The 19,779-nt window shown below is 37.2% G+C and overlaps 1 protein-coding gene and 1 pseudogene across 3 annotated transcripts in view; one reads left to right on the top strand and one right to left on the bottom strand.

Annotated features, from left to right (window-relative positions):
- The window catches only part of LOC132702514 (vesicular acetylcholine transporter-like), a 141,879-nt gene that overhangs the window by 81,212 nt on the left and 40,888 nt on the right, over positions 1–19,779 (top strand). Inside the window, exon 3 of one of the 3 annotated variants that reach the window (XM_060671183.1) lies at positions 16,408–16,462. The exons of the other annotated variants lie outside the window; for them this stretch is intronic. The gene's annotated coding sequence lies outside the window, so the exon portion shown is untranslated. The remainder of the gene's footprint in view (positions 1–16,407; positions 16,463–19,779) is intronic. 3 annotated transcript variants of the gene reach the window in all.
- Positions 10,882–18,457, bottom strand: LOC132702343 (uncharacterized; annotated as a pseudogene).

Raw genomic sequence — 19,779 nt, 5'->3', positions numbered from 1 at the left:
AATTAATAGAAGCAAAGCCACCTAGGTAATATTTTGTTTTTATAAAGGCGTATTTACTTATCGGGGTTTTTCCTTTCTGTTAGCTTATTTTTTAACGGATTTTGAAAATGTCAAATATTGCAAAAAAAGTACCGGATTAAAAAGTTGTTATTGCCATTAGGGTGCTATTTGAAAAAACTAGGTTATCCTAAAAAAAATATTAATCCATTGTGCCATTTCTGCTCAAACCGGAATTGGCACCATTTGCTACATATTGTCAAAAAATTGGACATTCAGCCTGTGTATCCACTTCCTTGTGTCACCCGGTATATAGTATCATTGACGAAAACATTACATTATTGTAGCACTTTTTGGCATTCATTTCCAGTTAAAACTGGTAGGCTGAACAAACCCCTAACACCATGACTTACGGATGCAGTAAATCAGATAAGAAACTAGAGAGCATTTCAAAAATACAAAGAAAACAAAACTGTCGAAAAGTGGAATAGACACAAAAGTCTACTTAACTATGCTTTGTCATCCCTCGGGAGTGAAAAAGTTGCATATTTAAAATTTGTTACCTCTGAAGATGCTGCAAAATAACCAAATTTTGCAAGATCCACAAATTATCAACAAATATTTCTTATCTACAATACCAGCGAGGATATGGATATGGGTTGATTGAATTTTATAACTGCCGGATGTGACGATTTTGCTTTACTTATGGCTAGACTGTGTCTCCCGGTCATACTGAATAACATTACTCATATCATAATTGTTTGTTTAGAGACGGGTTACTTTCCATCCATATGGAAAACAGCCATAGTTTTCCCTATCCAAAAGTTGCTTCTCCATCCAGCGTCAATGATCTTAGACCAATTAGCATATCACCTCTGCTTAGCAAGGTGTTGGAGAAGGTTGTTCATCAGCAAGCACTTTCGTATACAACTAGTCATAATATAATTTTTTTTCGGTTAAATCATAGCACGCTTACTGCTTTACTTCATACTAATGATCTAAAAACAACAAATTACTTACTTGATTTTCCAAAGGCATTGCTTGAATCGTGATTTATTGTGTGCTAATCTAAAGCACTTTGGTTTCACTGATCGATCTGTATCTTTTTTCCAGTCATATTTAAATGATAGGCAGCAGTTCCTTAGAACTAATATCGGTATATCAGATCAGGATTCAATTCTTGGACTTCTGTTGTATCTCTTGTATACATTTGATATATCTAAGGAGGTCAAATTTTCTCAAATTCATTCATATTCTAATAACACCCAGCTGTTAGACACATTTCACTCGATTAATTACGATAACGTCAAATCCAATCTTTGGATCTTAAAAGTATTTCTCGATATAGTAAAAACACAATCTCAAGCTAAATTCTAAAAAAACAAATAATGCTATTTGCTCCCCCTGGAAGTTTTTGTGTGTTCATATTAAAATTCAATCGGATAATGAAGTAAAAAACTTGGGAGTGATAATGCATCGTCAATTGAGATATAGTTTCCACATATATAATTTACATAAAAGACATATATCCCTGAAAACGCTATATGCAAATAATAATAAGTATACTCGTATATTGAATTTTAAAGTACAAAAAAAAACTTTCTGAGGCATGCATCTTTTCTATAGATATATATAGTTGTATACTGTGTTCCATTATATTATCAATTCTTAACCGTTGATGATAAAACCAGATTACAAAAAATCCAGAACAGCTGTGCCCGATTCGTTTATGGTTTGAGAAAGTTTGGTCGTATATATAAATGGCTCAAATCTAAATATCTGTTTCAATTTTTACTCTCAGTTCTTGTAGTGAAGATTATGAAATATTCTTTACCAACGTACGTGAAAGATGGTTTAGTCTTTCGGTATGAAATTCACAATGGTTTCTTAGAAAAAAATTTACGGTCCATTTATAGGAATTTCAAAAGTCTCTGTTCTTAACAAATTACGATTTTTCCAATAATGAATTTTTAGACTATAATAATTATTATCGTTATTATTATTATGATTATGATCTTCAGTTTTGCCACTTATTCTCGTTAAAAACCGCACTAAAACGAGGTTCAGACCACATACTCATCTAGGTCCGCTTCTGAAGCCAGTGCCTAACTCTTCCAAGCTACTTAAGTAGCGAACTTTGGATGCGATTTCTACCGAAGTAAAGAAACTTCCCACCAACTGAAAAGTTTTGCGCCCCGTGTCTGTGTACCGCGGCATTTCCAACAGCACTATTGATCGTCAGGACCCTGGCGGAGTTACCTGACGTGACCTGAACACGGCTGTGTCAGTGACGTACTGAACGTTTTATTTCCCACGCGTTATTATAATTCAAAATTGAATAAACTCCAATACCTACATCAATTTGTTTATGGAGTTTGGAAGGGTAAATCATGCATCAATACTTGAGAGACAGGGTCTTGCAGGCTCTCCATTTCGTTGGGCTACCTTATCGAAATAATACTTCTCCTAGGTTTGCCTCAAGGGTTCCACTGTTTTTGAAGGGACTCATCAACGATTTCATTGATTACATGTTTCTTTCTCTATTTCTTCTAACCCTACCACTTAAAGAAAATTGTGACCTGTAATGATTGTCTGGCGTTGCAGGAAAGTAGGAAGGTTGACTATGTGGTGAATTTGAATCAAAATGTAAGGTAATAAAATTGTGCAAGGCCAAAGCTTTTAGTAACTATTTTTACCGTATTTGTCTATAGGCGTTTCCCTGAATTTTTTTGATAACATTGACAAAGCAAAAACCCCACTTGTAGAAAAGCAACTGAGTATGGTATTAGTGGAAGTATTATTGGAAAGTAAGTTCCAAGGATAGTTCCAAGAAAAAATATGTAGTGTATGCAATATGTAATATCCACACAACTGAAACGAACAAAACTAATAAAAAAAAGTGAAGCTTAGTTGTGTTAGTTATAGATATTCGATAGATTCTAAAATTCAATATTTTCAAATTTTTAATGACAAAGGACGGGGGAGATTCTTATGCGTGGAAAATGAGATCTGGCAAATAAACAATGCAGTCTCCCAAATTCTGGATTAATTGTGGCAATTAGCCTCGTAGCACTTAGTTCATTTTTCATTTTTCCAGTTCCTCCAAGGCTCTGAGCTTATTAACCTCCATCAAAGAAAAAAATCTAAGGACCATGCAGACCGTGAAAGTTACCATTTTTTTAAATTATTCTGGCTTAAAAAAGCTTATTTTAAAATAACCATATCGGTTCCTGCAACATTACTTGTCATGCCGTCCTGCTGAATGTTCTTTAAGCTTCTTTTGGATTGCAACATTTTTATACCTTGTATATAAAAATGAAGAACAACAGGTCTTGTTCTTCCGCCTAATTTTTTATTTAACATCGATCCAATTTCTTCCAATTTATAGTACCAAGTCAACCAAAAACAACTGCTAAAACAAGTCCCAAAACATCTATTCTGATCCCAGCTAAATTCATCAGTTTCATTTTCTAGAACAATTAAGGAGGGTCCAAATATCTAAGAGGACTGTTTCCCTGGATGACAATAAATTCGGTTTACTTACTTTCTGAAGGACTCGGAGACACCGGTGTATTTTCCACGCCCATGCTTTTCACCGCCGTATTTTTGGACGTTAATTAAGCGGCAATTATAAAAGGTTATTCAAAATCAGACATCGTCCAAATTAGGATTGAAATTTCGTCCCTCGACACATAACTTTTAATGAACCGTATTAAGCGAATGGCGTATATTTAGAAATTCGCAATGCGAGCTAAATTTCAAACAGCATTTAAAGGTGCAAACAGTGCAGTCAAAAATAAATCAGTTATTCCTGGAAAGTAGCTACAATCAGCAAAGTTAGTTTAAGGAAACGTAGAGAAAATGAAAGAAGTAATACGCCTTTATTGAATCAAAAACTTCACGTAATGAATTCCGGAACTGAAATTTAATATTAAATCATTTGTGGCTGTAGTAACTAGTGTGGCTCCAAAATCAGTGGTTTACCAAAGGCCTAAAATTAAATGAGGAAGAAAGTCTACAGGGTGTCCAAATAGTAATGTATTTATTATTTGTTTTAGAGAAAAATGTTAAATACACAAGTTATATATAAGACTAAAAGAAACACACAATAACGCGTTTCGTCAACCAAGTTGGCATCTTCAGGAGAAGATTAAAACTAAACTTAATAGAACAAATGCTCTCTATATATATATACACATCGGGAAGTGGGAGGGGGAATTACGCACTGTTCACGCAACCAATCAGCGCGTATCATGGGCTAAATGGGATTGGACCTCTGTCCTTGTTCAGTGCCTTATTTCCTCTCTTAACAATTTCTAAGCTTTCGTAGGCATCTAATTTTCTAGTATTATTTACATGTTTAACTAATTTTAAATTACTTATATCTACCTTATGATTATTGTGGAACATATGTTCGGCTACACTTGATTTTTCTAATCTACCAAATTTTAAATGAGCTAAGTCTTCCTTAAATCTAACATTAATTGATCTTTTGATTTGCCTTGCATATCACTTGTCACAATCGTTACAACATATTTCATAAATTCCCGACTTTTCAAGGGTATCTAGTTTATCCTCGGGATTACCCAAGGATTTTTTAATTTTGATCCGGACTGATAGACACTTCGAAGAACTGCGGCCCTGAAGACTCTATCAAGTCCACTTGTATATTGGGGAGCGAAAGGAATTGAGACTACTTTTAAATTTTCCTTATCAGCTTGAAAAGTCGATGATTTTTGAAGTTTGTTGTTAAATCTAAATTTCCTAATTAACTTATCGATAAAACTATCTTCATAGCCATTGATTCTAGCCACCTTTTTCATAAGGCTTCTTTCCACCTCAAACCTTTCTTGATTTAAAGGAAATGTGACAAGTCTATGGACTAGAAAATTAAAACTTGCCATTTTATGTTGAAAAGCATGGCTAGAATCATTGGTTATGTATCTTAAAGTACTAGTGTCTTTCCTATAATTGTCAAAAACTATATGATTTTCACTGTTTTTGATAACGAGAACGTCCAAAAAAGGCAACTGCATGTTACTTTCTATTTCATATGTGAATTTAATAGGGTCTTCGAAGTGTCTATGAGTCCGGATCAAAATTAAAAAATCTCTTGGGTAATCCCAAGGATAAACATTTGAAAAGTCGGGAATTTATGAAATATGTCGAAACGATTGTGACAAGTCATATGTAGGGCAAACCAAAAGATCAATTAATGTCAGATTTAAGGAACACTTAGCTCATTTAAAATTTGGTAGATTAGAGAAATCAAGTGTAGCCGAACATATGTTCAACAATAATCATAAGGTAGATATAAGTAATTTAAAATTAGTTAAACATGTAAATAATAGTGGAAATTTAGATGCCTGCGAAAGCATAGAAATTGTTAAGACAGGGAATAAGGCACTGTACAAGGACAGAGGTCCAATCCCATTTAGCCCATTATACGCGCTGATTGGTTGCGTGAACAGTGCATAATTCTCTCTCCCACTTCCCGATGTGTATATATATATATATAGAGAGAGCATATATATATACATATATATATATATATATATATATATATATATATATATATATATATATATATATATATATATATATATATATATATATATATATATGTTGTTCATTTTTATGCCTCTTATGTCAAATAAAGGATCTATCAATCTGCTAGATGAAATACGTTTTTGAATCGCTCTAGTCGTATTTTTTGTCGATAGTGAGGATGCTAGAATCGAATGTTTTTTAGTTTATGGAGTGACCTCTGCTTGAGTGCTTTTTTATAGTTTCTGCGGTAGAGATACTTCTGTAGTTCTTATACTTCCAGTTCCTGGCGTGAATTGTTTTGTCAACAGCTGCTGTGAGAGTGATTGCTGGATTCTTTTTTCGACAGCTCTTATTGTAAAGATAATATAATCCAAATCACACAGTGTGGGTAGCATAGGCAATGCATTTCAAATGGGAGAAAGCGCAGTCCTAGAGTCAGTTCAGCCCAAAAGATACCTGTGTGTCATGCAGATAAATAATATTTTCAATACATATAAATAAGCACATTAACTCATGCAAAGATTAGAATCATATGTTGTGAATTTGTTTTGTATAGTCTCAGTGTTTAGGGGCAGGTTAGTTTAATGAGGTATTAATTATTAATGAGCAAGCCCGTCAAAATGGCTTATAATAACCCCAAATATTTTTTTAACATGGAATTCAAGAAATTCAAACAAGGACAAGTGCTACATACGAATGCGAAAATTGTGTTTTTAATATCACTTGCTGTTTAGTGAATGATAAAAAAATTGAGTTACGCAGTTGTGAATCTAGCTTCAAACCTGAGCGGTGAGAAAACAAGTTTTAACATGAAGAAAGAAGCGGAGCAGAACAACAGCGAATTCGAAAATCTCACTCAAAGAAAAGAGATGAAAGAAAAATGTCATAGAAAAATCCGAATAGGAAACGTGGTCTGCTGATAATCTCCGTGGATGAACTTATTATTAGCGACATTGACCAAGAATTAAAAATTTCAACTAACCAAACTAACCAATACTAAAAATGTTGAGATAAAATTTGGTTAGCTAGTTTTGTTGTTTTTGAAACAGTGTCACATGAAATTTTGAAATTCTTGAAATTTTGGTTTACGGTTGACAGTCAGCGGTGTTTGGTAGGTTTAAATTTTCAATCTCAAAGATTTCTAGAATACACCGTCCGCCAAATTTAATCCACTATCGTTGAGCATAAAAAACGCTAGTGGTTACTCTAAAAATAATCAATACTTTTAAAAATTCCATAGTGACTATTTGTTCAAAGTAAGATATTACAAAAAAGTGCTTCCAACAATCTAAATTTGGTATAAAAAAAGATTGGTTAATTTAAAAAGTTTGTCTTTCGCTCTTTCTGGCTTCTTGGTCATTGTTTTATTCCAATTTTAGAACATATATACCGGGTGTTTCAAATTCGAGTCTCACCATTAGGATCTCGGTAACGGTAAGAGGTACAGGTTGACTTAAATTAGGTCAGAGTTGCGCACTCGTGAGTTCAATAATGCCCCGTTTTGAAATTGAAGTTATTCTTGTTACTTCCGGAAATATGGCGGAAAATCTGAAACTTCCAGTTTTCGTTTTTATTTTTTTTTTAAACTAAGCAGAAATCTGCAAGTACTTTGTCATTGGAATGTACTTATAGATTACGTACTTCATCTTATAATCGAGTCAAAAATCTCTTATGACGTTTCGTTTTTTTCAAACCATCATCAACTTTATTTTTTCTTATGGTCGCCACATTGGATTTTTGCAGCGTTGAATAGTCCAATATTCGAAATATTGAACAAAAACTTTTATACCATAGTAAGCTATATTCAAATCTGTCGATGACATTTTAATAGCTAGTGCATTACATGGACTTTACCGATCAAGAAAAACGAGAGATTTTTACCAAAATGATAGAAACGGTGTCTAGATATCCGAAATATATTTGAACATGTATTCTGCAAGACAACCTCGTCGACCTTTGTTTAAATTATTGGATAGAAATCTAAACTAAGACAACATATTGAAGACAGAATGGATGAGGAGACTAAAAAAAGTAATTAATGAGGTAATATTAACGTGAAAACATAAAAGTTGGCATTTTGCAGATAAATATGAACCGGGAAAATCCACATGCCGTGATGTGGGTGCTTCTTCTCATACGAATGCTTGAAGACACCTAGGAAAAGGTGATTTCAAATGCTACAAAATTCAAATCTGCCAAAAATTACATCCAGGTAATCCCGAAAAGCGATTACAATTTTGTATTTGGCTGCACAGAAGACCCGATTTTCCAGCTTTCCTAGAAAATGTGATTTGGACAAATGTGGAATATTCAATTGAAACAATGAACATATTTAGATTATGCACAACTTTTCGCAATTTAGGGAAATTCGACAGCTAGCTGGATTTAGTCTTAATGTGTATTTATAAAGACCAAATTTTGGGTCCTCATTTTTTTAATAGCACTCTGAATGGAGAATAGTTTTATCAGTTTTTGACATCAAGAAGACTGTTTGAATGATTTACCTTTGATCCACTTCAACAGCATGTGATTTCAGCAGAGAGGTATCTGATTACCTTTCCACAAGGTTTCGTGTTCAGATCTCAGTGTCCTCGACACATTTTTATGTGGTACACTTAAAAATATAATTTACGGGCTGGGTAAATGCCATAATATCGAAGAGCTCCAAATCAACATCATTAGAGAGTTTAGGAGATTATATAGACGATAAAAGAAGTATAAAAGTTTGTGAGGCAACGCAAATACAACTTGTGATACATCAATAAAAAGGTAATAAAACGGGCTATTCAACACTGTAAAAATATAATATGGCGAAAATAAGAAAAAATAAAGTTCATGATGGTTTGAGAAAAACGAGATTTTTGTCCATAATATGAAACCTAAAAAGTTCCGATGAGATTGTATCCGCAGATTTTTGCTAAGTTTTAAAATAAAGACATAAAATATAAAAACGAAAACCGGAAGTTTCAGATTTTCCGCCACCTGTACCTCTTACCGTTGCCGATAACCTAATTGTGAGAGTCTAATTTGAAACACCCGATGTATTTGGATAAACTTTTTTTCATAAAAAAATGTGTTTTTTTTAAGGGCAGTAAGAGTTTGTCCCCAAAAACATGTTCCCCTGTTTGGCTCACGGATGATACATGTCAGATTTAAAAATTAAAATTTATCCATAGATCGAGAGAATGAAATAAATTTATACATTTTTAGAATAGACCTTTCTTACTAAACCGGATCGATAGGGAACTTTTTTAAAAAACTACCCCGCAGTTACCTCTCTTTGTTTACTTTATTATTAGCGGGGTGATATAAGCCGTGAGGTTATACGGAGGGTCGATGCATCATCATCCCTTTTGTGTTTCGTGCGGTATTAGACCACCAGCTAAGTTCACGTGGGGTGAGTAAATCTCCCTTGTTTTAGACGGGATCGGGGGGTGGAAGATGGCTTGTTTTTGGGCTCGCTTGTTATACAGATAGAGACGCGAAAAATCGAAGGCCACGTGAGTCGGCGAACGTGGACCGGATCGGGTAGTCCGTTTAATTTGATTAAATCCGGGTGAAACGATTTTCCGATCATATGAAAGTTAATATGAAAAGTGCATCCTTTTACGTGGTGCTTCCTTTTGAGGCACGTCTACGAAGAGTAATCACGACTTGAAAGGTTTCGGCTTATCGGGATGTGCGGCATTTTCATCTGGCTGATCAGCTTAAACGCGGAATAAAAATATTTTATGCCTGACAATTTTATTAATGACATTACCCAAATCAACTCAGACATCATTTACTCATACAGTGATATTTTTTACAAGCCATATGTTTGACCAACATAACACCTCTTGTATAACCAGATCAACTTCACCATGAATTACTCTCTAAACGAAAAAAAAAGGAGTATTTGAATCACCAATTTCGTGTTAATCCCGACGCACCTTGCTTTGGATTAATATTCAGCCATCTTCCAATGTTTCTTTTGATTTTGGCCTTCCTGAAGAGTTTAATATTTTTTTTTCTAGAAAGTGAACTAATTATACATTAACCACTTACACTAAAAGTGACGCACTAAACTTAAATTCTTTGGGTGTCTTACATGGTAGGAGTCAAAGGGTTCGAGGAGTTCTCTAGGGTAGTGTCTTGGGATCATTATTGTTCTACCTTTACACCTCTATTTTCATCTCATTTATCTCAGCTCGCATCATTTCGCAAATGGCTTTCAACTATATCTCATTTCATCAATGTTTTTTGTTTTGAAAAATTAGTTAATTATGCTGTTACTTAGTTTGTACTATGGTTAGGTGTAAGTAGCTGCAAGCTAGACCTCGCCACTCCAATTACACTTTTTTATGTATTGGCTGCAATAAGAAAAATAAGGGCACAACTTTTAATCGAGTTTTGGTTAGTTAATATACCGGATGACGACGTTAACTCTCTTTGGTGATAGGAAAATTCCTAAATGAAACTTCTCTACTTATCTGAAAAAATAGCAAATGACGTCTACATTCACGAACTAATATGCCATATTGTAAATTGTGAAAAATGGCGCAAAAACTGAAAAACACACATAAACGCAGATTTACGTTTAAGTGAGTTTTCCTGTACTTAAAGGGAGGGATAATAAGAACCAACCAAAAACTAAAACAATAGGTAACACTTATCTTGATTTTTTAGTTTTCGAAAAGAAAACCATAACTATGTTTTTTGTTAATTAATGTAAGTAAGGGACCATTGTCAATGATTCGAAATAATCATCAGGATTAAGAAAACTTGATAAGATTTGAGTATAATTAAATATCTCGGAAGATATTCGTCGTACGAAAGCAAGGTTAAAAGAACACAGACCAACTATTGAAAAAAAAATGATTAATTTTTCTTTTTGAACGCTCGTTCTCAATAGTCTCTTTAATGATTTATTACAATTTAGTCTGGCTGCTAAAAAATACAAATTATTAAAGAAAGTGTTGGTTACAAAAATCTTTTGAAACGGAAATTTCTTCGTGGTTCATGTTAAGGATCTTCAATACAAAGTGATTCACACTGTCAACAGCAATAGAAATCTTTTTATTTTTTATCTCGTAAACGAAGCCAGATATGAGGAAAATTCAAATTCAAGTCAAAAAAGTAGAGAAATTAAACGAAATCAGTGGCGTAGATTTTTATCATTAACGTCGTTGTTTAGTTATAGTCAAATCATCAAACAATGCATTTCCGGGCATACATTTATGGGAACTTTTTTTATAAAATGAACTGAGGAATCGCGGCTTTAAATATTGAGGCAGGTTTTTTTAAAAACCATGTACATCTACGACCAATGCATCGAAACATGTACAGATTGCGTCATCAGCGTTCGGAATGATCCTCATCCCGAGGGATATCAGTTATGCAGATGGGTTTCCCTTGTTTGAGCATTCCTGTCACTGCTGTCATCGCGCGTAAATCAATCGTTATCCTCGCCTCGCTTTCGCCATTTTTAAAAGGATTTGTTTTTGCTTTGGTATTGTTTTGAATGTGAAGGATTTGGTTATGGTACTTTTCTAACTGGCAAGAAATTGAAATTGATGCTTATTAAAGTAAAATTTTACAAACTCATTAGCAACAAAGCAATATTAATGGGTTCACATCTAAATCGAACCCAAAATAGATTGTTACTGGCCACATAAATACTCTAGCACTGGAACGCTGCAAACTACTGGTATCTCAAACGGAATTTGAGGAATCAAAGATGTGGATTTTTGGACTAGTGATAAACCTGGTTTTTACTTAAGAACTTTTGATATGTGGTCGATGATGTTTTGAAAGTAATGACGGACAACAGTTGCAAGTGTGAGGTTATTTTCGGACTCATCGTCTTTTGAAATGTATTTTGTGATGGCAGATAGATACAAAGTGATTGACACTGTCAACAGCAATAAAACACTTTTTATTTTTTATCTCGTAAACGAACAGACATGAGGAAAATTCAAAAGTCAAAAAAGTAGGGAAATTAAACGAAATCAGTGGCGTAGATTTTTATCATGAACGTCATCGATGCATTTCCGGGCATACATTTATGGGAACTTTTTTTATAAAATGAACTGAGGAATCACCCCTTTAAATATTGAGGCAGGTTTTTTTAAAAACCATGTACTCAATACCTTTCATGTGGAAATTATAAAAGAGAAAGCAGATAGTTTTACGGCTCTGCGCACAAGAGAGTTGATAACCAATAATTTTTGGGCCTGATGGTGAAGTGGCAATGCATTTCTGATTTTCTAATAATAATAATAATAAAATAATAATAATAATAATAAAATAATAATAATAAGAGACTTTAATCCTATAATTTTGTGATAAAGATTACATTTATGGAGATATCGTCGATTTTGCATATTAAGTCAGTTTATGACTAACAGGCCTGCCGCGCTAACCCCAAAAATGAATCTTAGACAGTATTTCTGGACTTTTTGAATCCGTTCTGAGGCAGCCACTGTCAGACATGGGCCGTAGACCACATCACAGTGGTATTGGTATTGGTATTGGTATTAAAGGGGGGCGCCCTCGCGGGCGTCCAAGCACTTAGGCCACCAGATGGGCCCGTTGTGCCCCCAGGCCGCTCTAGAGGGCGTCCAGAATGCCGCCCCTCCTGTAGAAGGTCAGCAACTCCTTTAGCCCAATACCGTGCACTGAGTCCGGATCGATCAGGGCCGTTCCGAAGACTCCCAATCTTGCCCATGTCAAGGCAGGGCACTCGGTGAGCAGATGATACGGGGTCTCCTCCCCTTCCATGCACCACCTACACTCCGGGTCGTCTCCAATGCCTAGCAAGCAGAGATGCCTCCTAAGCCTGCAATGTCCTCTGTAGGCCCCTGTTAGTGCTCTACACTCCCTCCTGGTCAGTCTAAGCAGCTCCCTGGTCCGAGGAAGGGCGGGCCCATCCATCATAAGCCTCGCCTGCCTCATTCCCGGAGCAACTCTCCAGCCTCCCGCGGCCCGGTCTCTCGCCCAGGCTTCGAGAGCTCCCCGCCTCACACACGGGGCGATCCCCAAGCGGGGCTCTGGCCCTATATGCCTATGCGAGGAGCCCTCCCTGGCTAAGGCGTCCGCTGCCTCATTGCCCCGGACACCGGTGTGACCCGGGACCCAGACCAACGTGACCTTTCTCTCCTCAGCCACCCTCCTCAGTACCCCTTTGCACTCCTTTATCAACAAGGAGTGCGTACGCACTGACTTCAGCGCCATGAGTGCAGCCCTACTATCCGAGCAGAAGAAGACTCTCCTGCTTCCGTAGTTGAGCCGAAGCACCTCTCTGGCCGCCATCAATAAAGCGAAAATTTCCGCCTGAAACACAGTGCAGTACTGACCCAGAGGGACCGACAAGCTTGATCCCGTTGCCTCGCAGTACGCTCCAGCTCCGGCCAGATCTCCCATTCTGGACCCGTCAGTGTACCAGACAAGTCCATCCCAGGAGCCGACTCTGTCCTCTCTCCAATCTTCCCTTGATGGAAAGAGAAAGGTCAATTTATCAAAGAAGGTCATCTCGGGGATCATGACGTCACTCGGAATGCCCATGACTCCGCGATCCCCACGACAGCCCTCTAAAATGTCGTACGGACCCCGATTGAAGGTTCCCTCCCTCCAGAGCCCGCAGCTCACCAGCCTCACAGCTGTCCTGGCCGCCTCCATCTGCACCCGATCCGCCAGAGAGGGCAGCCCCACCAGAGCCTCCAGGGCCCTCGTGGGCGCCGTTCTCAAGGCGCCCGTTATGCAGAGGCAAGCCAATCTCTGCAGTCTGTCAAGAACTAGCCTTGCTCCCGCTCTTTTGGTCCCCGGCCACCATGCCAGTGCCATGCGTGAGCATAGGCACCACCATGGTACCGTAGATCCACTGCATGATCTTCGGCCCCAGGCCCCAAGTGCCCCCTACCGCTCTCCGGCACGCCCACAGAGCTCCAAAGGCCGACCTGGTCCTTGATCTTATATGTTCCTGGAAGGTCAACTTAGAGTCCAACCATACGCCCAAGTACTTGACACTTCCGCTTGCAGAAAGAGGCACCCCATCCATCGAAATGTTGAGGTTGCACTCCATCTTCCTTTTCCTAGTGAAGATGACCATCTCCACCTTGCTAGGATTGACAGCCAACTTGCTGTCCAGGCACCATTGTGAGAATCTTGCCAATGCCCCGTTCAGGAGCCCCTGCATCCTCCTCACGTCCGTCCGCTGCGTCATTATCACAAGGTCGTCTGCATATGCCTGAGCATAGACCCCGTGTTCTTCCCTCAGAATATGCAATATCTCGTTCACCACCAGGCACCACAGGAACGGGGACAAGACCCCGCCCTGTGGACAACCCCGTGATGGAGACCTGCTCCCCACCCAGTCTTGCCTCGACCCTCCTGTCGGTTAGCATGGAGCGGATCCACCTTAAAATGGCCGTCCCCACTCCAGTACTCTCCACCGCCCTGCAGATCGAGTACAGGGCCGTGTTATTGAAAGCCCCTTCGATGTCAGCGAACACGCACACCGACAGCCGTCCCGAGCCCATACCCTCCTCCAACCTGGAAGTCAGATGGTAAAGAGCTGAGCCCACAGACCCGCCACTTCGGTACGCATGCTGAGCTGGCTCTAAAGGGGCCTCCAGCTCCACCCAGTCCCTCAGATACCGGTCCACCAGCCTCTCCAGAGTCTTCATAATGAAGCTGGTGAGGCAAACAGGCCGGTACGACTTCGGGTCAGGATTTTTTAAGCAGTTTTTTGATTTCAAGTCAAAGTTAATTAGCTGCTTGACATGGCAGTTTATTTAGGGTGAATTCGACATTTGAAATGATTTTCTCTTTTGGGATGATACGTGTGCCAAGGACCAATTTGAAACCTTTTGTTACAGTTGTTAGAGTGTTTGGTAGTAGAATAATGTAATTATTTCACTAGTGTTGACGTTACTGTTTCACATTTTTTAATGTGATTCTGAGTAAAAGATAAACGAAGACTTCAGCTTCATCATGAGTCATATTCGAAAGGGATCGAACTAGAAGCAATTTCAAGATGTAGAGACAGAAGAGTCAACAACCGACCCAGGAGGAATCCAGAGGTTTTGAAAATAGTACTACAAGAAGGAAGTTTGGAAGTTTCTTTGAAACATTAATAGCATATATTACGTATTGCTAAAAAAAGTTGGTCATTGGTTTAATAACGTTTTGTTTAAACAGAAAGGCTTAACTTAGAATTTGGACAATCTGGAAAACCACAACATACTACATAACTTTTGAGTTTAATAAAAAAACCAATTTCAAAACATTTTCTTTTTTTATTAAGGTATATTGTACGTACCCTTTTTCGATTCATACTTCATACACCTAAAATAATACGGGCGTGAGCCAATCTTGACCGTTCACGTGTCGATCGCGTGCCTCCCTGTATCTACGTGGGGAGGTGGATCGGGTCGCCGTTATTAATTAAGCCACCCCGTTCAATATGGCGTCAAATTGCACCTAAATTACACGTGGATGTTCATTTATCAATATATCCGATCTGAGCTTTTGACGACACGGATAATTTAAATATATGGTTTCGCGCGCTGAGCGAATTAGGGGGATGATTGCGGATTTTCTATTCGGACGCTATATTTTTTGACGTGGCTAATTTAATTCTGCCACCCAAAAATATTAATTGTCTCTAAATCGAGATGTAAAAACCGGTCATTGAATATACGGCGAGATGCTGGAAAATTAATTGAAGTGGTGAATGAATTGAAAAATTGAAAAATGGAAAGGTTTCGACAAATAAGAAAATTTATAATCAATTCTATAGCGGAGATTATAATGAAAGAGTATAAAGGCCCCCACAGACGTCGTTATTTTTTAGCAATTTTACCCACACGGTTAAGACGGTGCGGATAAGTTGGTCAGTCTGCGGCCGAAAACTGTCCTTTTTGCTAGCGTTCAATAAATCGATTGTGGCACGAGCTGTGTGACATGTTGCGTCGTCTTCTTGAAACCACATCTCCTGGACATCATGGTTATTCAATTCAGGAATGAAAGTGTTAGTAATCATAGTTTTATACCGATCACCATTGACTGTAACGTTCTGGCCATCATCGTTTTTGAAGAAGAACGGACCAATGATTCCACCAGCATATAAAGCGCACCAAACAGTCAGTTTTTCTGGATGTAACGGTGTTTCCACATACACTTGAGGATTAGCTTCGCTCCAAATGCGGCATTTTTGTTTGTTGACGTAGCCATTCTTCCAGAAGTGCGCTTCATCGCTAAACAAAATTCGCTTATGAAAATCGGCAACAACGGCAATCTCGTTTTGGGTCCATTCGACGAATCAACGCCTTACTTGATGATCGTTTGGCTTCAATTCTTGAACGAGTTGGATTTTGTAAGCACGTAAACCAAGACCCTTCCGCAAAATCTTCCATAAAGTGGATAGACACAGATTCAGTTCCTGTGCTTGATGGCGGATGGACTCATTCGGTTCTTCCTCAATACTACGCTCTACAGCAGCAATAGCTTCTTCTGTACGCACCGTACGGCGTCTCTGGGGATGCGAGTTATGTGGTGTGAAAACGTTCCATGGTTAATCGAAATAACTGCTCTGATGGACGATTTTGTCGACGATAAAATGGACGTAGTGCGCAATACGTATTCCGCACAGAACCATTATTTTCGAAATAAAATTGCACTATTTGCAAGCGTTTTCAGGCGTGAGTCTATTCATGTTGAATTGCCAAACCAAACTGATAATAAATCACTTGACAGCTGTTAAATCGGTTAAATCGGTCGCCATCTTGAACAGTAATGCTACCTTAGAGTTTTATACATCGAAAAAAAACAACCATTATATACCACACTTGTGGTACTACGAATATCTATTATTCCTTACAGACCAAGAAACACCGAGGAGCATTGGTGCATTGGTGACGAAGCAAGTAGCAATCAGGTAAGTATTACAAAAGGTTCTATTAAATGTTGAAAATTTCCAAATAAATTTACCGATCAAAAAGGCACTTCATTTTATAAATAACAAGCCATGTAGCCATGTAAAGAACCTTGTTCAAGCATATTTGAACCTGTTTAGGCACTTTTTTTCACCAGAGTATTTATTTAAGCGATTTTAAAAATTACAGTCCTTTTTACTAATATGTGTATTTTTTCATGATAAATATGCGATTACAAATTTATTTTAAGATTAGACAAAGTTTTGTTGCCAGGGTACTGATCCCTCCATAAATAAATAAATAATAAATAAATAAATAAAAATAAATAATAAATAAATAAATAAATTACGCACTCTTTTTGCTTCTTCAGATGCATGTTTGTTGTGTCCACGTTGTAAATTATCAAATGCCTGTTCCCCATTTAAACCACTTTCAATGAGTCCCGTGTTGTGATCTTCTGAATAAAAACAAGTTGAGGGTGCGTAATTTTTATGGCGCTTCCTAATCAGAAAGTTATGTAAAATGCAGCAAGTCATAACGATTTTCAATTAATATTTTCTATTTTTAAATTAATTGCAGTGTGGAAGATTCTGAAACTGGTCACCATTATTCCAAATGCATTTTCTATTACCCGGCGTGCTCTGGATAGTCTATAATTGAATATTCTTCTTTCTCTATTCAATTCTTTTTGGCTGAATGGTTTTAAAAAATTATTTCTTAGTGAGTAAGCATCATGTTTCATGCAGCAATGTTTCATTACTATTATTTGTTTTACAGGGATTTGGTAATTTAAGAGTTCCACTTATAAGCTTTTCATAGAATAGAGTGTTTTCTATAACACCACCACCTTCCGTTTGTGCCACAATTGCACATGATGAATTCATAATTCGCATTGGCGGTCGCCATTAATACGATACTGTGTCTGCCTTTCCAATTCCAATAAAAAGAACCACTGTTAGGAGGTGGCATTATATTTATCTGTTTGCCATCTACGGCTCCTAAGCAATGAGGAAAGTTCCACTTTTGTTGGTATGTTTGGGCTATGGTTTGCCAATCCTCTTCGGTACTGGGAAACTGAAATAAAAAGCCTAATCAATATACTATTTTAGTGATTCAAAGTATATTTTAACATAATGCTTTTCCCTTCCAGGATGGATCTAACTACACTCCCATGCAATTCTCGACATCTCCTTTTGAAATTGATGTTGCAGATCGATCGCAGTCGGTATCTTCCAATACGGCTTCAGCACCGAGCTCAGTAAGATCTTCCAATAACATAAAAAAAACGGCGAGTTAAGGAGAGAGCTCACGAAGTTTTAGAAAAAGTAAATGCAAAACTGGATATGCATGAACAAAAAGACAGGTTTACTGTAGTAGGAAAAAATGTTTCCAATAAATTACGAGATTTACCTCCTGGTGCTGCTTTAATGGCGGCAAAATTTATATCCGATATTCTATTTGAAACTGCACTGGGAAACATTTCAAGATATACCAAAATGTCGTTAACAGAAAAAATGTCAGGACATAGGTTACCACAAGAGTACAAATCCTATTATCAAAGTGATTTGGATTACGGAGGAAACTACCAAGCTACATCTCAGATAAGATCCTTTTCGGAAAATTTTTCACCTGAGTATAATAATTAGTTATACAGGATGTATGTAAATATCTTTAAAAAGTTCTATTTTTTTGTTGTGTTTTTAGAAATGTATTTTTAGTTGGATACTTTTATCGCCCTTTTAAAGAATAAATAATATTTTCTTACCCTTAAGTAATGGTGTTTTAAAACAGAATATATGGGACTGCAAGTTTCTGGTATAATTTGCCCAAGGGCCTGGGGTGATATAGTCACTGAAAATTTTAGATTTTCGTAACTCCTTCCCGTAGCAAGAAATCGTAGTGTGGCGGTGAGACGTTCATGTGGTGAAATACTTAGTCTCATTACGGTATCTTGTTTTTCTATCAGAGAGCAGTTCAAAATACGTTTCTTCGTCCATCCGCAGGTAATTGAACCAATCTCCCGGTTCTAGTCGTAATTCATTCAAAAGATTAACAATGATTTTTGCCCGTAATTTCAAACAAACTGAACGAAACATGCAAAACAACGCGTATGTGTGGCGGGAAGTTGTTGTTCGTGTTTAACCGTGCTGTTTTACCCGTGCGGGTAAAATTGCTAAAAAAAACGACGTCTGTGGGGGTCTTAAGGATAAACAGAGTCTGCAAGAAGTTGCGGAAGTAAAGAACAACATAGGAACTGAGAGAATTATCACTAATTACATGAACCTCAAAATATTAGGAAATAACATTACTATTTATAATTCTTCTGGATTCCTCCTGCTTCAGTTGTTGTTGACTCGCATTTGCTGACGTTTCGCCAATCATCCTGTTGGCTTCTTCAGAGCTTAACTGAAACTGGCTACCAGGAGTTAAAGGGGGAGCATGACTGATTTCTATATTGGTGAAAGATAAACACGTTGTTAAGATTGTTTAGTCGTTTATTGATTTCTATAGACTCTAGGATTTGATTACATACAAGAATTTTAGTTTTATTGAATAAAATTTAATAGAAATCGTAAATATCGATCGAATATATGTTGATCTAAAATTCGTGTGTGGCCGAAAAGGTGTATTCTGTAATTGAGTGAAAAGCATGCTCCAGAAGAAACAGTCCAATTTCTCTGGAAAATTCAGACTGTGATAAGTGTCTGATATGTTGAGGAAGAACATTGTACAAGTCGGTGCGAGGCTTATTGCTTGTCGAGGTGGTCAGTCTGGAATAGTATGGTACGATGAGGTGTGCCTGTCTGGTGTTGTGTGCGTGTCTGTCAGAATGTCTTTCAAAAGCATGTATATTTTCATGCACGGTAAATGAACAGACTAGGAACTGTCATGATTTTTAGCCTTTTAAGAGAGAGTACAAAGAGAAAGAAATTACCTATTGAAAGGAACTTCATCGCAAAACAGCAAGAAACACTATAACACTAGAATACGATATAACACCAGAACAAACCAGAACCAACAAACAGAACTGACAAGTGGAGAAGAAGAGTGTGAATAGAATTATTATGTATGTATTAACCATGTATTGAAAAATGAAGTTTTAATCAATTGTGTGTACTACGTCGGAATCATTAATCTTAAACAACCCTCTCCGCTATGAGGTTTTGTCTGTTGTTATCTAATCACCAACACTGTAAATATAGCACCGACAGAATACTCGGAAACATAAAAAAAATAAGCATTAAGCGAAATTATTGTAAGCTACAAGAGATATCCTTTTGGTTATCTTGCAAAAAATGTACATTATGTTTATATTATA

This window comes from Cylas formicarius, unplaced genomic scaffold, assembly GCF_029955315.1.
Source record: "Cylas formicarius isolate icCylForm1 unplaced genomic scaffold, icCylForm1.1 PGA_scaffold_5__7_contigs__length_24384050, whole genome shotgun sequence".
NCBI lineage: Eukaryota > Metazoa > Arthropoda > Insecta > Coleoptera > Brentidae > Cylas > Cylas formicarius.
The sequence above is the reverse complement of the archived record's forward strand: the minus strand, read 5'-3'. Positions and strand labels throughout refer to the sequence as shown.